Below are 22,281 nucleotides of genomic sequence, written 5' to 3'. Positions count from 1 at the left end.
CAATACCTATTAATTTAATTAAGACAACTAGAAGTCTGATCTTGGGTTTAGGGGATTGAATGACTTAATTCTGTTAAAACTTTAACAGAGGAAACATCATGTTCTTTACATAATACAAGATCAAACTCTCCAAATGAACTTAAAGGCCTCTAAAAATTGCACCTGCTGTTTTCTGCAATATTTAAAACCTGGTATAGTTTGCATGAAATAATACACTATGAGAAACTTAGGTGGTAAAAAAATTGTCTCTAAGTTCCAAATAAGCTTGGACCTTGACAAGCATGGCGTATAACAATAATGATAATTACAAAGACATAGGATAAATGTAGAAATGTACTAATCTTTACAAATGCAGGTCATCATGAAAGTTACTCAAAACACCATTTCAGAACACCACTTGAAATTGCCATCCAAATAAACAGAAATAAAAACAAATTACATTTTTTCCCTATGGTACTTATTAAAATATCAGTTTCAATAATCCCATTCATTAGATGAAATTATGCTTTTGCCTAACATAGCGTGATATTATTCTTGCATAATCAGAACCACAGAACAAGATGTGCTCTGTTACTCTGTAAGGTCGTTCCTCCTGGGTATTGGTTCAAATACTCCTTCCTAATCGTTGCTACCAAGATGAGGTCAGACACTGATTTTTTTAAGAGAACCTATGTTATCCATGCCAAAGCAAAATGGTAAGTTAAAAAAAAGCAGAAGAGCAAGAGGAACTCAAACAAGGAGAAAAAGAGATTTAAAAACTTCAGGTTTATTAACCCTGTTTTGTTTTATTGACATTGTTTATGTGGTTCATCTGTTAAAAACATACTATAAGTTTGAACTTGATATGAGGACACTGATTTGTTCTAATTTCCATTTTAAACTGTTCCTCTCGATCTTAACTCCATAATAGATACATACAGTACAAGAATGTTTGGATTCAAACTATTTTCATAAATATGAAGCAAAACTGTTCTCACTGAAATATTGATTCAGAAGTGCCATAAATTTTCCTTTTGTTCCACAGGATATATTGATCAAAGAAAATTACTTGTCCTCTGATATAAAAGAAGGGTCATTTGCTCTAGGACTTCATCTTGCATCCATTCAAATCAGTGAAACAGTTGTCATCGATTACAGTACTGTAAAGGCTCCACATGTGCTCTAGATTGTCTCTTATTTTTATACATATTCTGATTAATTTTGTTTCTGTGTGAGAGGAAACAGAGTCAGGCTTGCGCTCATAAATGAGCCTTCTCCTCCTGCAAAAAAACCCACAGAAACAGCTGCCTAGTATGTTTGTGTTGACTTAAAAATAAAAAAACACAAGTTGAAATATGTTGAATCTGTTTTAGTCAAGGGAAAGTGGAGCTCTAAGTGCCCAGGGGTAAGTAAAGATAGAATAATTCAGATATGGTGTGAACTTTGGATGCAGATCCCAATCCACCCCCACTCCTAAGCTGGAATTTAGATTTCCAAATTGATACTAACCTTGAAAATAATTGCGGGAGGAGGGTAATGGAGGGAGTGTGTGTTCAATGCAGTGTATAGCAATGGGTTTGGCAAATGGAAATGTTAATACCTCATAGTTCAAGGCAATTGTTTTCTTTATTCAGTCTTTAAGCTTTCACATGCCTCTAATCACTGGCCCTTCTTTACATCCACAATAACCCAGAAAACATTCCCATAGCCACAGCTTTTAAAAGCAACACTGATCCGCTCTTGAGTCTTGGCAGCAAACACAGCTGCTGAGTGCCAGACTTTTCAATAACCCCCGCTCGCTCCTGTGGTGAAGAACTAACTTTTTGACACCTGCCAATGGTGAAGAAAGTCGGGAGCTCACTATCAGCAATTACCCTCATTAGGATTTAAAGAAAAGAAAAGGATGGAGAAAGGAGGTGCACATGCTACCAGAATATGGTAAAATAAACTACATTCATTACCATATATAGCATATAACTAATAGCTGAGGGGGGAGAGCCTATAATGACAGCATCATTCCAATTTGCAAAAACATCATACAGTTCTCAGAAAGCTGAGAGAAGGTCAGGTCCAAATAGAACAAATGGGTTAAAATCAGAAAGAAAGCTATTGGTTTGAAAGGCGAAAATGCTTCAAAGAATGGAACAATGTATGGATGACATTTGAGCATTCACATCTGTCACAGTAAGGTGAAACCTTTTGCTTTGTTTCAGTCACTACCAAACTTATAGAAGTAGAGTGAAAAATCATTTCTCTTGTGTTCCCTTATTTTTGCTACAAAACTTCACCCATTTTATCCCTGTCACAAAGTCCCATTAAATCATCTTCCAGAGTCTTCTCTAGCGAAGTTAATCTTCCAAGCTGGAGGTACTCAGACCACAACCGCGGGTAGCTGACATATGCCAAGGCTACATGTACAATGCTCTCCCAGACCAATGTAGTCCATAAAAGACCAGTGAAGAGTGATACTAAATAATCGGCTTATAAGCATCATTGGTGTCTTGACAGCAAAGTAGCAAAGTCAAAGTGGAGAGATTGAGCCATCATCTCTGAAGGATATTCTGACTCATCCCCAAAACAGAAATGTTTAAAACATCAACTTCTCTATACAATGTGCCCCATACAGGTTCTTGCTCTGTTTATAATATAGGATCTTCAGCAAATTGTAGGCTTTAAAGTAGACAGAAAATACTAAATGTAGTAGGTGATAATGCAAATGATAATATAAAAAATTGTACATACTGAATTCTATCTTCATGGCTGATTTCCATGAGATACAACGTTCTACAAATCAATCCCCACCCCTGTAAAAATCTGATCGGGCAAGTTCTATTAATCCTGAAGGGTGTTCGAGCAGGACTGTCAATGCATTAAAAAACTGTTTAAAATAGGAAGAAAATCTTTATAGAGCTTCCGACAGCGTGCAAAACATTGTCTTTGACTACATACACACAGACCTTGGGGAAGAAACGATTTGTAATTCCCACTACACCCCTGTGCCACGTACTTCTTGTCATTGATTTGAAGTTACATCCTTGTTTTCACTTGACTTTCCTTCTTTTATGGAGCGAAGGACAAAAGAGGTAGAGACCTGGAACTTGTCTCTCAAGCAAATCTACACTGAAAAGCAGCAGTTGAATAATAAATACTGTAAGAAGTGTAATTTCTGCTGTGCAGCCCCTGGTACAACACAACTGTAGTGAGTGTGATTCCATGCATGGGATGTTGCACATGTTTTTACTAAAATAATCCTGCGTTACGCTTCTGGCTAGGGGAATTGATTGAGCAGTAAATTCTCATCTGATTTTTTCCCTACACTTATTTCAGCCTAAACTCACATGAAAAATAGAACACTTTAGACACTTGGAATTTCCTATACAAAATGAGATGGAAAGGTAATATTCTGAAACATATGATCCATGTATAAGCTTAGGCGTGGTAGATCTTAGAAATCTTTGCATGTGAAGCCATCAGCAACCACTCAGCAAAAAGGAAAACATGCAGTGCTGGAGCTGATAGTAGAGTATTGGGAGAAAACAAGACATAGCTATCACACTCCTTAAGCATCAGCAACAGTGAAATGTATGGTAAGGAGATATATCCCCTCATCTACCTTCCAAAACTTCCCCTGCTCTTTTTGTTGCCTCTGCCCTCATATCCTCCCAGAATCCCCAGGCTCTGTTCCCTTGGTCCCCTAGGCACACCACAACTCTGGTACACTACTTTCAAAGAAATAAAAAGTATGCCACTTGTTACAGCTGGCTCAGTTCTAAGAATCCACTTCAGAAAACAGTGACAATGAGGTAGCTTTCCTGAGATAAAGTCACACCTGTGTGACATCTTGAGCAAGCCTATAAGTTGACATATTTCCTACCCTAAAAATCTCTTTTTCTGCTACTGTCAAAAATTATGAAAACTGAACCATTTTTTTCTCTCCTATAAAGCACAGCTTTTTTCAAACTCAGGGTAAAACTGAGACTACTCCATTAGTGCCTCAGGAGAAAGTTACTTTTTGGCACAGAATATTTTAACCTACAAATGGTAATATGTAGCAGGTGATAACAGAATGTTTTTACCTACTTTTAAGGGCAGTATACACATTTTTTAATGCAAAAAGGGTATTTGGGCTTTAACAGAGACTGGACTGATCTGCAGCATTTCAGTAGACCTTGGAGCAGTTTCCAATGCTCAGTCTGTTCAGACTAAAGTTTCTGTTGATTAACCAGGACATTAGGAGAGAATCTTCACTGAGGCAAATTTGATGCAAAATGTAAGTGACTTTTAAAGAAATGGAATTTTTTTTTTTTGCATTACAAATCTTTACAGGGAAATCACTACATATTTAGGAGTGATTTCTGTGTCTGCAGATCAGGCTGAAAGCTAATAAACATTCAGTCTTCCTAACTAGCCCAACAAAAACGAAGAGAGTTTCAACTTTCAGACGCAGGTACACTTAATATGCTGTCATCCAAATACCTAGAAATTGTCTCCATGTCTAATTTATTTTAAAAAGCAGTGGTGCCTTCACAGCTGTTTTGAAACAGAAAGGGCATAGTAGCTAAAAAACTAACTCCACTTAAACATGTCAGCAGCAATTTTGGCTTTAAATAGTGAAGTGTGTTTTATCAGGTCCTCATGGGAAAAAAAACCCCAAAATACTCAGGTAAACTCCCTTTCAAGAGCAGGAGTGATTTGATTGTCGTTCTCAGTCTTTAGGTTTTATCCATGTATTCTAAGACTAACCAATCAATGAATATTTACCTGAAGCTGAGCATATGTATTATTTTTGTCCTGACAAATTCAGTCTTGATGCTAAGCAAATCTGTTTCAACAATTATATCTCAAACACAGAAGGGTGTTTTCTTCACCTGTGATAAGCAAATTTTCATCACAAATTAGCATGGACTTCTGTAATCTTGAATCTGACATATAGTAAAGAATAAAATTTCAGATTGTGGATCTTAGCCATGATGTATAAAAACTTATATATATTCTGTTCTTATTTATTGCTTGGTATACAAGCACAGATTTAATTTGCAGATTTGTTGAAACACTCACATCAAGAATGCTTTGTTGTATGTATACTTGTGTATATAAACGTATACTAATAAACAAAAGCACAAAACAAACCTAAGATCACATGAACAACTAAAATACCCAGTTCTGTTACAAAATAAATTGTCTAGTAGGTGTAGTTTGCATTTAATGATTGGTGTAATAAATTGTTTGCAATGTGATATAAATTACAGATGCATGCCCCCCTTCTTAAAACACCAGCTTCAGAAAAAGGCATTTTTGAACTATATTTTTCTCATGATGGTATGTATGATAGGTGCACTGGAGCTTTACACCAAACAGCATACTCAACAGAGACTACTTCACAATAAAGGAAGAGTGTACATGTGTGAGAGATTATGCAAACCATTAGCTTGTAAATGGACTTTATTTGAAAAAATAAAATAATTGCGTACAGAATGATGGAAATGTTTTTATGTAAAAAAAGAAGAAAAAACAAAACCCCCAAAGTTTCCAGATTTTGGATTTTCCATCTTTTTAGAAAAACTATCCAATAGTTCTATTTCCTTAGCTTTAGTAGTATTAAAAATAAAAATCATAGTTCATCACAACAGACATGAATTTCTGAAAATTACAACACGCTCAGCTACAGATTCAGTATTGTCTGACTTTGTTAACATGCTCTGTTTCAGCCTGTTTTCCACCACAGAATTGATACCAAAGACTTGAACAATTTAGTTAGCATACAAAGAACAGACCCCTTTGTGCAAACTTTGTATGGATAAGTTAAGAAGATATTGCATCAGATGAACTGAAACATGCATTAGTTTTCCTGGAAACGGGCTGGCTGTGGTGACTGGTTGTTTTGGGTCACATTGATGTTGTTTACCTTGAGATAAACAGTGTACTGAGATATAGCACCGTGGAGGAGCTTCTGGGTCTCCTGTTAACAACTGATATACAACCCTGAGGCTTGGTATTGTCTACATACCAAACAACAAAGGCAGTGAAATGCCCCAAATGGGTGCCCTAAGGCTGACCTACCTCAGTATAATGTTAAAAACCACACCTCCCAGCTAGAAAAGGCCCCATCCAAAACAAGCCCCCTACTCTCTGGGCATGCATAGTGAATTAAAAGAGAACTGTGTCTTTAAGATGAAGTAAGAAAGGTACTAACCAATAGTTAGCTAAGGGGTGGGACCAGTAGGTGTAACTAACTTTGCTAACTGTTTAAATACTTCTCATGATTTCAACCAGGTGTGTATGCTGGGAGGAAAAATTCCCCATGCACCCAGTGCTGCAATAAACCAATGTCGGCTTTCTAAACTATCATTTGGTTTGGAGACTTTTCTTGGTCACAGTTTTTGGTAACAGAATCAGGTATCTCAGATCATAAATAAGCATTACAGAAATAGCCAGAGAAAGCTGAATCCAGCATGTACCAAAATGATGCCACACAGAAAGGAAAAATTTTTAGTAGTACCAACTCATTCTTTTCCTAGATTTGTCCAGCTGCAGTGGATATACTGTGCAAACCAGAAACTATTAAAATGGTAGGAAGTATCCCGATAATCCGTAAAATAACCCATAACAGGGGAAGTAAGAAGAAGACAGTGCGTGGTCTTACACTAAGTAGCAAACACTAGTAAAGAAAAGCTGTGAATCAGGCAAATAGGTAATCTGTTTGAAACTTGGAGACAGTTAGAGAATGACAGCTGCTATAGCTGAACTGTTCTCAGTTGATATACGTTAGGTTAAAAAAAATCAAGATATTATGATGAGTTTAAAGACAAGCTAAGCTACCTTATGGGACAGAGAGCACTCTGTAGAGGAGTCTAACACCAATCTGAGTTTTGGCAGGTGCCATGCATAGTGTGGCTTTACATGCTAGGATATATGCGATCATGTCTTTTTTCTTGCAAAAAGCCAACAAACAGTTCAGGAAAACTGCTGTGTTTCACTTGCTCTGGGTTCTCCTGTCTTCACTGCATATCAGAAACTTGCCCAGTCCAAAGACTGAGCAATACGAGGACATAAATGACAACAACAGGGCTGAAGCCTATGTTGATGTGATTACAGTGTGTGAGGGAACCCGGAAAACCTGATATCCTTCAAGGTTTTGCCACACCTATTATTTGTGAAAAGATTTCAAACTAGATAGATTAACAGCCACCAAAGAATAAACTCTTCCCTATCAGCCCACAGCCTTTTCATGTTCATATCATGGCTCCTTTCAGTAGAGAGGAAACGGATTCACAGCACAGCATTCTCCTGGAGAAACCCTTGTCCTTGCATCCAGCAATCTCCTTTCACTCTTGTCCTGCAATACATGAACTTGTTGACTGCCCAAACACATTGCAATGCTTACTGCACTGAACACATATCTGGGTTTAAACTGACATAAACCAAGAGGTGTATTTTTCCATCAGCTGGGCAAAATGTGGGGAAGCAAAGTGAAAATCTCCAGTGCTAATGAGGAACAAGTCAGCCAAAAGCTGTTGTGAACTCCCAGTACATCAAGTTTGACCACAGGTGTGTACCAAACCTGGTGTTCCTTATGATCGCTGTGGAATGGGAAAGTTGTAAGCATTTGAAAAGTATTTTCTTGCATCTGATCTCATGCACAGTCAATGAATTTACCGCTGTTCTGTTTTATTATGATTTGTGAATAGTATTGTTAATTGATCACTTGGAATGACAATAAATAATGAAGCAAATTACAGTAGTCAGAATGAATTCATTCTGCTTTCAAGAAAAGATCGCATACAGAAGAAGTGCAGGGTCTTTTGATCTTCCCCTTGGCCTTACTTGATCTGCAATGTTCCCCTGTTCACTTTGAAACTGATGTGTCTCTGGATCACATCTGCTCCTGCTTTAGAAAACAACATCTAAAACATTTCATTTAAATTCTAGGGCCAAGATTAACTCTGGCTCAAAAATTTAAAGGGGAGAAAATAAAGCACTAGAAGATTATTTTCTTCATCCCTAAAATGCATCAGCTTCAAAGCAAGTGGGAAAACATCATTGCTCAAATTGGGCCTGGACATGGATCAAAGAAGCAACACTATTCACCCCCAAAATGCAAACACCTCTTAAAATATGCTTAAGTCAACAGCAAACCATACTACATCAACGAGGAGCTCGTTTTTATACATTAATATGTTTTTATCAAGGTAAGAGCCAAGTGTATCAGTCAAATCAAAATCTGCCTGAATAAAAAAAAAATATTGCTTGTAGTTTACAAACAACATACTGAAGCAGAAACCCTACATTTTTTACTGTGCTGGATATATCATGAAAGTATGAGATGAGATGGTAAAGTAATACCAAACCACAGCTCCATGAAATATGCAATAAGGAGAGGGCCAGTGTTATTACAGAAGACAGCACAGCATACTAGTTGCAATGCCCAAAGAGGAAACAATGAGGTTCAGTATGCTGATAACAACACAGTTTTTCAACATAATATATTACGTGTACTCATAAAGTCTTCTTCCTTTTTACAAATGTTTCACATAGGATGAAGTCAGATAAAGGGCATTTAAAAGCTCTGGATTTGCCCAAGAAAGATTACTCCCAGTTTAAACATCAGGAATAGCCTAGAAGTTTTTCATTAACTTTTACACAGGGGTGTGCCACATAAATTGGAGGAGATCATCCTGGGAGAGAGACTGCAGGACATAGATAGCTACCAAAATTTCAACACTCCACACATGATCCAGAATCAGGAGGCACAAAATCATTAAATTCATCCTTACCTTCCCTGACACTGGACCATGAGTCCCATGTTTCAGCAGGTCAGGAGAAACTCTTCCCCTCCCGTCGATGGAAGGGCACCAGCTCAAATGTTAGTGGCTGCACAAATAACCGATACCAAAATTATATGGGTGAACTGACAATGGCTGTAGTACTTCAACACCAGACCTTGCATCTTTCCTTACTCTCTTACTTATCCAATGCTATAAGCCTGAGCCATGAAGCAAAATACAATGTAAATGTCGAAGTCAAAAATAAAACAGAACCTAAGGATCTGACTCATTATTTTAAAAATCTAACTGGACATGGGAACCTGGTCAAGGATTTTGAGAGTCTTGCCTTGTTATTCAGTAGAGGGCAAGACTGAACAGAAAAGTTATGCTTGGCATAGTAGTAACTGCACACTCAAAAATAGAAGAAGAAAAGAAAAACTAGAAAAAAAATCTGAAAATGGAATTTCTTTTAATAGGATGCTGGTGTGTTGTGCTGTAACCCAAAAACTGGAGACCTGGCCAAACCGTGTCATCATAGCTCAGCCAATGGAACAACAAGCAGCAAATAAGCTACTCACGAAATGTTTACTCACATTCATCTTGCTGATAATTTCACAACTTTCTGTTACCCTATAGTTATTTGAACTCCCTGGCTTTAACAAACCCAAAGTAAAGGATAATTTGGTAAATTTCACCTATCTCTTTGTACCTCTTCAGATGATGAAAAACTTTTTTTTCTTTTGGACAGCTCAGGTTTCCTGCTCATGCATAGCCTGTCAATTCTTATCTACCTTTTAATGTTCTTCCTGTATTTAAAAATAGATACTTCATCACATTGCAGACCACATTCCTCAGAGATTTTACCAGAAGCCTTGTCAGACAGACCTGCTGTGCAAGGATACACCTGTCTTTTACAAAGTTGTGTTGATTTCCTTCATAAAGGGTATGATTTAACAGGTAGTGCATATTTAACCAAGTTCAATTGTTAAGTTTAGAATTACAAGCACATCCTCTAGATACAATAAAGAATATTAAACCCTCATAGTAAGAAAAGGCTCTAAAGTGATTGAAAGGGCAGATCTAAAGCATTTGTTTGATAGAATATTAAATGTACATTCAGCTTTCTGCCTTACAAAGAATACGACCATTACTTTTTATGTATGTGCAGTCATCAATCACAATCTGGAAAGCAATGTCAATGTTTCATGGCAATGGACCTGACAGAAGCAGGATGCTGCCAAACCTTTGCACTCATCTGGTGGTTCCCAACCTACCAACAACAATTTTATAGTGGCTCTGCAAGCCACTGGAGTGCTAGGAGACTGAAGCCTTACTTGCCGGAGTCCTCCTCCCTTCTGCCACAGCTTCCATTGATTCTTCCAGCTAAACTTGAGGTAACCTCACATTGGTCATCTGATCTTGTTGCACCATAAGCTGGTGCACAGTGCCTCTTGCCTTTTGTTGTCTTCTCCTAGATCAGGCATGTTATGGACTGTCCTGTTCCAACAACTATTTTCTCAAATTCCCTCCAAATGGATTCTTATGGTGGCTCAACTTTTACAGCTGACATGAAAATGAGCTTGAGGAAGCTTGAGTGGAGCAATGAAATGAGTTTGCTTGTGTTTCTCAAACTACAAAATGGCAATGCAGAAGTGACTACAGCACAGATGTGGTACCTACATCTTTACAGGACTCAGAAATACTCACATGGTAAATCCCTCATCTACTGATACTTGCAAGCCTATCACAAGCTATCGCAAGGTCTCCCACTACTTGGCAGGAGTTGAACTTAGCAGTATAGCAACATCAGAGCTGCTATTTAAGGCTTGAGCTGTGCTGCATCTAGGGGCCTCTGGTTGTACCCTGGCCTTGATTCATACCCTTGCCATGCCTGGGATGTTGATGGACCCTGTTATCAGCACCCAGCTGCCCACTGCGGGCACACCCTGCAGGACTGTGCCTGTGAGTGTAAGCATGGCCTGTGCTAGAGTCGCCAGCAGCTCCCAGCTCAGATTCCCTCACGGGAGTGCCGCTTGCTGTTTTCTGACAGTGTCTATTCATATTCATGCCTTATCACAGCACACTTCTGTTGTTAATTACACACCATGGAAGAGAAGTATTTATTAGAGCCTTGAAACACATTTACAACTGATACGAGTTTTATTTGAAAGTCTAGTAGGAAATGGTAAATTAACCTAATCTACTTTCTTCAGCATACTTTTATGGCAGCTACTTTATAGCCTTTTTCCACTTCCTCTGTAATTTTTCTGCTACAACAGTAAACAGTTCAAATATCTTTGGTCTCATTATGTAAGTCTTGCTATTCCTCTGTGATTTGTCATCATGTGTTTCTGATGCTCTTGTATTTATCTGCTTTTAGACCTCCTAATCCTGTTGGGCAGAGCAGTGCACTTTCTAAACATAAAGCAGACCTAACACATTCAGGAGGGAAGAATGCACGGGACTGCATACACAGAAGGTAGACAAGTACAGGTCATGTGAGATACAGCACAGAGCGAAAACAAAGAAACTACACAAGTATGTCATATCAAGAAACCTATTCAGGGACAGAAAAACATAAACTTCTGAGACATCTTAATGTTTTGCAGCCAATAACTTAAAGCTGCATAAAAGAGAGTGGTAGCATACGAAGGAAATCCTAGTACTGTGATCTGGCCTGTTATTTCATGACATGAAGACAGTTTTTATTGGTGCAGTGAAAAATACCTGCAGAAGCCTTTTGTCAGCCAGGATGCAATAGCATGTTTGGGTTGACAGCAGGGTCAGCCCAGGGCACTCTAAAGATGCATTTTGTTTTTTCTCAGTACAAATCCTCATCCTTAGAAGTGTTGCAATAAAAAACAAAGTAGAAACAGGAGGAATGAGCCATCTGGCTCCCAAAGTATGCAGAATTTTTTAGTGCTTTTGTAAGTTAATAAGTGCACTCATAGTTAATAATATATTTCAACACATTTTTCTCATATCTACATGTATCATAAATTCTAAAGAGGATCTTGTCAATATTTATATTCATGTTTTGCATATCTACGTCAGACTGGTACTTCTTGAAACACAGTAGCTTGACGATCTGGTTGCAAGTTTACCATCCTCTCTGTTCTTTGCAGCCGTAACTGTAAATGTGTGAACAGTTTTCCAAGCCTGCTGCTACCTGCAGCTCTGCAGGTAACCGGAGAAGAATACCCTGGATTTCAAGGAGTAACAATGTAAAGACTGAACAAAATACAATGGATCTGCATGGAATAGCAATCCAGCTATAAAGGCATAGAAAATGACTTATCAAGAACCAGGCTACACATAAGCTTCAAATTTGTGGCCTTATCTTTTCTAAAAGGATTATTCGAAATTCGGTGGACTTATTTCACTCAGGAACTTATTCTATTGTCTTATCTCTTAAGATTTATTACATTTACATAGCATTAAAGGGCCTCAGAGGACAGACTTCACAAGATACCTGCTATTCATAAAATAAGAACTTCATGTTCAAAGAAGTAGAGATGAAATTCTGTTTCAGCTGAGTACACCCAGCTTCCTGAGATAATATCACATTTATGTTGAAGAAAGAATTATATACTTATATCTTTCCAAAGCCGTAAAGTTCCCTGAATCTTGGTCTTCCCAGGGAATGCCAACCAATGACAACTTTAACCCCACTTTATTATAGGTGCTACACAGGTAGTTTTAAACATTAAGGCTAAAAGCCTAATGGATTTTCATTGACATTTTGACACCTAATTGCCCTTTACTCCTCTGAAAACTCCAATCTAGAAATGTCAAAGATTTGAAGGACAATGTAAATATATGCATCCATCTTAAACATAAGCTCTTATGACTACATCTGGGCATTACAGACAGCCAAGAAAATGTGCCTGCTGTGAGGAACCTACTCTGATTCTTGAATGTCAGCACAAACTTTCTGCTCATGGTCCAACATGAGGGTTGGTATTTGCTCAGCGAGGATTTGACAGCAGTGCCTGTATTCATGATACGCCCTTGAGCAAGGAGTAATGCTCCCATTAGGTATGGGAAGTAATTCAGTCTCTTCTGTAGCTCAGTATAAAGGGCCTCTAAGCAGGGGCTGGCAATTGTACCAAATTATATATAATTGTTCATGATGAATTTGCAGTGCAGGCTAGAGTTTGCTAGGAACTCAGCTGAGACCACCATACTTATTTAAGTTTTGTTTGGCTTGTGTCCAGTACTTTACTCACTAAACTACAAACTCTTTGGAGATTTTATTTTATTTTTTCACTCTCAAAACATCTGAATTCCAAACCAGAACCTGCCACACAATGAATGGAATCAGTTTTATGCTTCTTGCTTTGTCCCTCCCATTTGGGGCACCCAGAGGGCCAAGGTTTTGTGATATGCTGTGAAATCACCTGTCTGGCTAGCATGAATTGCTACATGCCTCTAAAATTATTTTGAAGAAGAAAAAAAACCAAAATAACCTATTACTTAATTCAACTATAATTACAGACCTGTGTTGCTTTTTCCCTTTATTGTCATGCCACTGTAGCAATTATTAAGTAATTGATAAATTTTTGTTTAGGAAAGAATCCTGTGAAAAACACCCCACCTTTATTTTTAAATCTCAGTTTATTTTTGCTTCATTGATACTGAAAATTACATCATAGAAAATAGAACTACAGGATGATTCAACTAGGTTGCTATCAGAAAAGAAGCAACAAGAACCTAAACAGCAAGGCTTCAGGTTGAAGGTTGTTCAAATGTAAATTGTTATTTTCCAATACCCATTTGGTCTCCTTATGGTATGTTTCTCTTGTCTGTTTGTTTTGTAGGGTAACTGCCCAAGTCTGCAAGGTTAGCTATTGCCTTTGATTCTTTGATACCACTGTCACATTTGAATTCTGGAGCACTAGCCATCTCTGTAAGTTCCTCTGAAGTTATTAGATACAGCAACAATAAGATTATCTAGGGTGCATAGCTCTTTCTGAGGCCATGGAATAGGAACGACGGAGAATCACAAAAAGAGCAAGGCTGTGAAAAGGGCAGCAAGGAGTATGAGATCGCATGAGGAAATATTATTCAGATGTTTAATGGAAATACCAATCTGTTAAGAAAGGACTAACACATCCTTTACTCTGAGGGACTGATTGATGACGAGGAGATAGGAGGAGGGTTACCACTGGTGCGGACACGTAAAACATCTAGATTAACACACAGAATTTCCCCAGCCCTCCTGGGACTGACTATAGCTGCTGAAAGACTTTACACTGCTTTGCCATGGACTCATGTTCCAGTGCCAGAGTCCTATGCTTGTTGTGGTCTGATGGCAAAGCCAGGTAAAAAGGCTCCCTCTCTGCCCTGGCACCAGGTGTTTCCTTCTCCCTCCATTTGGCCCAGTAAATAATGCAGGCCACGCCACTTCACAGGGCACAAGCATGTGAAAAAGCAGCTCAGATCCACCAGGACTGAAAGACATGACATCAGCTTGCCCAAGGCTCTGTGGAATGCAGGCAAAAACCTTGTACTGCCCTCAGCGCCTGTACCTCAGTCCTGGGAGAAAAGTAGCAGTGCTTTTCAAATCCTACTGAGAGAGTGGCTGGTTAGCACTCTGTCCACTTCTTGCACAAGTCCCAGGCCCTTCTTCACCCTGCAAGGGCAAAAAGCCCCCAGTCATATATTGTCTCAGTATAATGCTTAAACCAAACTCTAAAACTGGATCCTTAAACAGCATAAACTCTGGGTCCTGTACATTACTCTGTGATCTCTTCAGTGCTAGAAATAGCAGTGATACTAAATCACAAGCAGCTCTGTTAAGCTTTCTCCTAATATGTTTTTTTCCCAGACAAATTCCAAAAATGAAAACTAGAAATTCCAACATCACCAGTCTCCATATTCTAATTCTTATTTTTAAACAAAAATGTAGCTGATACTTCTCAGTGCAGAAAAGACTAAAGCCGAACGCTAAGTTTACTTTGCAGAGAATAGGACACAAGTGTCTGATCCTGACCTGCACCCACACCCTGAGCCACACAGAGAACTGATGCTGACACCAGTGAACTGGTGCTGACACCAGTGAACTGATCACCTGAGAACAGCCTGCAAATGAATCAGGAACTGGCTGGGAAAAAATCATAAAGCCAAAACCAACCAAAAAAAAACCCCAAAGAAGAGAGATTATGGTTTAAAAAACAAACCAGAAATTTTTAACAAACTAAAGATTCCTAAGATCTTCCTGTGAGTTAAAGAATAAAACGAGACACAAAGCAGAGTACAATATGGAAAAGGAGAAAAAAGGTCCTTTCAGAAACCATATTAACTCCAGTGTAACCTGCTAAAACCTTGAATCATGTATGTTACGTTTGTGGTATTTACTGGGAAGTTTCTCCTGTATCTGTTATAAAGACAATTCAAGATATCCATTTATATGGATTTCTAGGCTTTCTCTCTCAAGCTGATTCAGCAGCACGAGGAACTAAAATTTACAAGTACAGTCAATTAAAAACTGCAAAGACAGAAAAGAAAATACAGGATTCTTTTATATAGGAAAATACAGAATCATGTTGATGACAGCCAACAGGCTGAAAAGGCTGTTCCCTTTCTTCTCCCCCTGTTTGTCCTCCCATCCCCTTACTAATGCTTAAAGAAAAGACTGGCAAACCTTGTTCCTAAGTCACTTCAGGGACAGATTCCAACCACAATTGCTCCATAAAGCACAACAGCCAGTTTCATCGGGCACCTTATTTCATACTATAATGCATCTGTCTTGGAGTCCAAGGGGTATACAAGACGAACGTGAATAGTGTTATATCAATGTCTGATGTCTTCTGCAGCAAGCCCTTCTGTAGTCAAAAGTACTTTGTGAATTGGGTAACAATATCCAGAGAACTACAGTCATGACAGTTATGTTACAATTAAGAATTCTAATACTGATTTAGGTCCTTCATTTCAATTCTATTAATGCTTCTTTTCTTTTTGTCCCCCCATCCCTCCAAACATATTTATTAAAAGTACTTCACAATGATGAAAGGTTGGCAACCTCAAAACAACAGAATTGATGGAATGACTCAGCAGAAACAAAACACAGGTTCAATCAGGAAGCTGGGTTTTGTTGGGGTGGGTTTTTTTGTATTGGTTTGTTTTGTTTTTTCACTTAGAACAGCTGTCGTGGAAGAACTTTTTTCTGGTTGTTTCAGGTTACCTGCTTTGTGAACATGGAACAGTCACTTAACTGATCTATGTCTAAATAATACTTAGTCTTTTTGAAAAGTGCTTTGTGATCTGCAGAAGGAAAACATTTGATAATGTCACCTAGGCTTTCTGCTAAATTGGCAAGGCAAAAACCAGCCTGCTCATGCACATCTACCACAGCTTTCAGTGGATAAAGTCCATACATTGATAACACAGTCCCAAAAGATGAAATTCTGGCCCTGCTGAGGTCAGTAAGAGTTTTCCCAGCAGCTTCCAGCAGGCCAGAGTTTTGCTCCTGATGTTTGGTGCTCAGTGAGAATGTAGAAAGTGTGCACTGTCCCTGGGGTCTTAACTGATTTCACAGTTGAACCCTTGTTTTGGCATTTCCATGGCTAGTAACTAAAGACCTGAATGAGAACAGTGGCTTCTTAAAGCGACTCCCCACTTTCTGTAGTCTTTTATACGTCATAAGAAAAAAAAAGTAAAAAGAACAAATGAACTTTCTCATTTTTACGATACATGTTAAAACCAAAATGAGAATGTCTACAAATAACATCGTGTGGCAGAAGACAGTGCCAGTGGACCTCTGTAAGTATGTCCAGGGAAGACCATCCACACTGAAAAGAAGTATTTTCTATTAACAGTCACCCTGATACCACTAAGAAACACACACTGTTTCTTTACAGCATGACAATGAACGCCAACAGCATACACCCCTTTAGGATCCTTTTGATCCTTTTTCCCAATCATTATGAGATTTGGAAGTTCTCTCTGCAAAAAAGAAAGTGGGCAAAGTAAAAACTGATGCAAGCAATTACTCCACTGAAAACAGATAAAGCTTTCACTTACTACAGTCACATGACACTGAATGATAATATATGACTGTTTCCCACAATAAGTCATTCTGCCACCAACAGCTCTGGATTTTGTCTGGAAGATGAGTTTATTAGGCAGCAAACCATGATGTGAATGTAGAGTGCATAAGTTGCTCTCCAACAACTGGTTTGCCCATTTTTAGAGGAGGATGCACTGCCTTGTACTCAGCACCTGCCACTGTTCAGAAACAGTACAGTACTGCTATTTCAGTAACAGAAGTTAGGAATTAAGTTTTTAATACAGCTAACAGTCTTCCCTTTCTATGAGGAAGATAGATTGACAATCTGGAGCTCACATGCTCATCTGCACAGAGAGAAAATCCCGTGTTCAGTTATATGGATGGGCAGTATGACTGCTAAACAAAACTGTATAGAGTAGTCTTGGCAACAAAAAAACCAAAATACAGAAAGAATTCCTGCAATGTCTGTTGTCAAAGAAACACGTGGAAAGCCTAGAAAATGTGAAGAACTCCTCAAAAACGTAAAGGAAAGGTACATATAAAATACTGAAAAAACTCTGTGACAACAGAATAGTATGGTACTATTTCAAGCACACATTCCCCTAAAAATATGTTTTCAGTAGTAACAAAAATAATTTTCTTACTTTAACTGCAATTCACAGTCAGAAGTAAAAAGTACAGGTTTTGAGATTTTAACGCATGTTTTACTTTTTTCCCTTTCAAATAAAATTACTTAATGGACTACAGTGAATAAAATGGCCAAAATGCCTTTGATAAATCCTTATTAAAAATGCCAGAAAGCATTAATATGTCAGGTGTCTTGTTTATGTTCAGTCATAATCACTAAATAAGAGGCAAAAATAAAGAAAATAAACATTGTTTTTACCTTTTTTCCCCTTTTAAACACAGGTAGTAGCATAAGAAATTTGCAAAGAATGGTTAATTTACTAGTCAGCCATGGGTTTTTTTTGGTAGAACTTACAAAGTATCTGAATGACTAACTCTTATATGAGGTCAAATGCTTCCATGTTGAGAAGAACTGTGGAGGGCTTCTGAGGCAGGTCGTTAGCCTCAGGGTAGGCAAGTGATGGTTACCTGGCTCCAGCAGAAGATACATGTTGCACAGGACAGTGGTAAAAAAAGTTACTTTCTTTTTGAAGAAAGGGAATTCTCGAGTACTTCTCCTGTACTCTTTTCTCCTTTCTCTTTACACAAATCAACAGTATTTGTAAATATTTCTAGCTTTTTGCTCCTTTTTTTGTGTGTTTTATTAACTGTATTCTCAGTTTTGTAGTATTTATTTTTTCTGAAACATTTTATCCTAGAACCATGTAAAAGAACAGAAAAGAATGTAAGAAAGGATCATTTCCTACTTAGGAAAATATCTGGATCTGGGCATATTTCTTCAAGCTCTATAGTGGAAAAGCAGCTAGGAAAGATTTTGTGAAAAAGAATACAAAGGCAACAGCACTTCTACAGTCGTGCATTAACCTTCCTCTGAATAACTTCACCGACTTCATGAATATTCATCCATATTTGAAAGAAACATGGATTTCTTAATTTTATGAAGAAATACGGACCAATTCTGCTTATCATCATGTTCTTGGTTTTCTGATTTTTAATTGAGGGATCAGCACAAATGCTGGTTAATGACACTTCAAAATTGCATAGGGATTGCTTTCACCTGAACTTTGCAGCAAGGCCTCAGCTTTGAGGAGGATCATACTCAGATCTAGTCCTTGTGTTCAGCTCTTACTCTAGCTGAAGAATTGTAAAAGGACTCCTTTAATACTCTTCTTTACCTAAATACCAGACGTCAGCAGTAGTGTGTCAAATTCAAGGGCTGAAGCCTGGTATTGCTGCTGGCACCCCTGCTGTTTGTGATGCACTTGTGCTGTGGCAGGCTCCCCAGGTTGCAGAGCAGCCAGTCTGGCCTTTTGGGTAGAATTACATTAATTAATAGCTATTATATTATATTGTATTATTTTACTTATATTACATTATAATACTATATTATATTGCTTTGTAATGTGTTATTAGCTACATAGGATTATATTCATATATGGGATTATACAAAATACAATATATTAATGTAATTACTATATATGATTATATTAATTAATAGAATCTGTATAAAAGGGAACATTTTTCAAAAGGAAAATTCCCTCTTCCTTACTGAGAGAACAGTGACCCTGATGAACGCTAGTTTTGCCAGTACCTGAAGCATTTTCTCTTTGGTTATTTAGCAAACAGCATCTTCTTCCTGAAGAGCAAAACAACTGGTGCATAAAAAGCGTAAATGCTTTTAGCCAAGTTGCCATGTGACATCCATCACGGCTTATTACTCCATATAAAACAAAAGCTAAGCTTGGCTCCATCCACAACCTGGATGGTGTTGTTTTCCTACTGCTGCATATGACTACAATCCAAGCTTTCATCTCTACCTCTTTTTTCCTCCCTTTTGTAACGCTAAGGGAGAAAACCTTGGGGGAAAATGAACAGCTGAAATTCAAACACATGCACTGAAAATGACAAAAATATTCTCTGGGAGTAATCAGTCAGGATTATGTATTTCCCTGGTTTGCCAAGGGAGGTTGACTTGAAGCCAAACTGGCTCCTGTTGGGCTTCAACTTCCAATTAATGCTCGCTTCATTTATCACTGCTCAGACAGGGATCTAGGAAAAGGAAATATCATTTCAAGTAATGTAATTGGGGGCAGGGGAGAGAGCAAATTAAGGACAGTGAGAGAAGAATGATTCTTAAATATAGCAAAATAACTTAGGGAAAGGGGATTGAAGTGGAATAAGACTCCGAAAGATGCATTCATGCCGGATATTAAGCTGAACCTAAGCCCTCTAAAGAAGTTTGTAGTTCCAACTTCTTACTTACTCAGTATGCCAAAGTGAAAGACTTTACTTGAGAAACTTCGAACTACAAACTTCGTTCTATATCCTCTAATTTGAACATTATTCTTGTCTCTGTGCTTATTTCTGTCTTATACCACTTATGATTTATTCCCTAATTAAATTAAATAGTCCTGTTTGTATGCTTTTCCCCTTCCTTCATCAACAGCAAGGCTGGTTTATAATAAGGGGAAAAAAAGCAAGAGGTTATTCGTGTCTGTTACTTACTTTTCCAGAAAACAAATTTATAATTCCAGGATCAGATTAACCCTTCTAGGGTTAATGTGTACTCTTGGAAAAGCTAAACTCTGAGGCTATCACTGATTCATGAAGACCTGAATTCCTTTCATAACACTATTTCCTCAGTTGCCAGTTTTTATAAGAGAACTAGCTTCGTATCTGTATGCTGAAGATTTGTGTTCCTATATGCTTTTGTTTCCACTTCCTAATTAACTTCAGGACAACAACAATGTTTTTCACTTTTTAATTTCTAGGATATGATAGGTGTTGTCCTCCATGTTGATGAATGAGCTCATAAAGCTTCCAAGGTAAGTGCAACTCCCTGCAGATATTCAACACAGCAGCAGTTTTTTCATGGCTTTTTTTTTTTTTTAAAGACCATGTTCAGCTTGGCTTTTATTTCACTCCTTTCTTGTTTGAAAATCTTGAAAAATAAGAATAAGCATATTTATTAAAAACATCAGATTCTCTTTCAAATTTCTAGGTGTTTTTCTTTAACTCTCAGACACAGTGAGGGATTTGATGATAGAAGCAATCCAGTGAAATACTTCAAACCCATTAGAACTGGATAGACAATGGAAAAACAGTTTAGAATATTCTTACTATGACCAGGTCCTAGACAAAGATATTTGAATACGAATACAGGTATTAGTGAAAGTAATACTTATGTCATTACAGTCAATAAAGCAATTACGTATGAAACTGAATGAGTGTATAACAATTTTTATAATGTACAGTACTAATTTCATCTGAATAGTAAAAAAGCAAATTCAATTTATAGGGCTAGATTCAGATATAAATGTGCATTCATAAATCACTGACATGTTGGTAGCAAATTTTCTTTGCACACTTCCTGTAAACATGGTTCTAAGCTCTTTATATGAAACTAATTAAAATTGGTGGTACGTAACAAGGGCAATCAGGAGAACAGGGAAAATCCTGCACCATTTGAGATGAAAAGGAAAACAAAACTCAGATTTACATTCTGCGAGTGACTGAACTGCCTCTACACAGGCTTGCCCATGGAACTGTGAACAAAGGACAGTTTCTATAATCTAATTGCTTACCCTTATCAAATAACAATTGACCCTGTCATTCAGTGCAATAGTATATATTACCTTATGTGCTAAAAGCCATGAACTCATCTACAGGATGTGAATGTAGATAAGAAAAGGATGCACTTGAAGTAAGGGATGTATGGAAATTGTTAGCTCACTCCTGATTCAAGATAAGAGCTACATAACATTTCAACAATCATCCCAATTCTTTTGGGCCATGGTGCATGAAATTGTAGAGTCATGCTGTAAGATGCTTAAATTGAAGAAACTACAGATCAGTCAAACAGGTATTCCTATACAACTAGCTATGTTAAACCTATAGAAAGCTCTGGTACTTTCCTATAAAACACGCTTAACCACCCACAAACCATCTTGGGTAAAAGGGAAATAACACCCAAAAGTTTCGTTCAAAGATTAAGCCAAACAAACTTCTTAAAAAATCCTAAACACTTTGTTCATGTATCACTACTTTGGCACACATCTGCATTTCCTAGTTTTGTTTAGGGCGAGAGGCAAAAAATTTTAATATTACAGAACACCTTTGGAATATGCTTATTCCATCCTGCTGACACAGCAAAATATGCTGACAAATGTCTGAGGCAGAGCTTGGAGTACTGCTGTGCGGGCTGCCCACAGACAGATACTAGAAATGCTTCTAAACTCTACTAGACGCCTGAAAATGCTCTGGTGCTACATGTCATGCCAGGTAAGAGTCTAAGATGAGAAGTGTAGCTGCCATTCTATACTTGTTTAATCAAAAATCTGTTGATTGTTTGGATAACAGTTTGGAGACAGTCATCTGAGAATTTGGTTGCTTAACCAAGCTAAACCTAATGGCAAAACATTCATAGTCTGTTCATCACAAGGCAATCTCAGTGAGTGCAAGCAACTTTTCAAGTACTCTGCTTTAGCAAATGAAATCCACGTTTAGCTGCCCAGCACTATGTGCATACTCAGATTCTTAAATGATTTTAAAAACAGGAGTGCTGTTAGACCTATGGTTATGAGATTTTTCTGAAGTAGTTATACCAGTCCAATCCCCACCATGGCGATGGTTCTGCAGGTTTGCATGTGTTTTATACCAAGTGGCCTACATGGGAACATAGCACATGCATACCGGCTATACCTTCATTCATATAAAGATAATGACCTAGGTTACACTTCTGATTGAATCTGAATGTTAAAGCAGGATAGGCTGCATCAATAAAATTTTAATAGACAGCCTAAATGTCGGAGATGCTGAAAAACATAGTATTCATTAAACTTTCTTATGTTACGTAGATGAAGATTTAGGTGCATAGCTTCAGTCACTAATTTGCAAATG

This window comes from Gavia stellata, chromosome Z (assembly GCF_030936135.1).
Source record: "Gavia stellata isolate bGavSte3 chromosome Z, bGavSte3.hap2, whole genome shotgun sequence".
Classification (NCBI taxonomy): domain Eukaryota; kingdom Metazoa; phylum Chordata; class Aves; order Gaviiformes; family Gaviidae; genus Gavia; species Gavia stellata.
Note: the sequence above shows the minus strand (reverse complement) of the source record.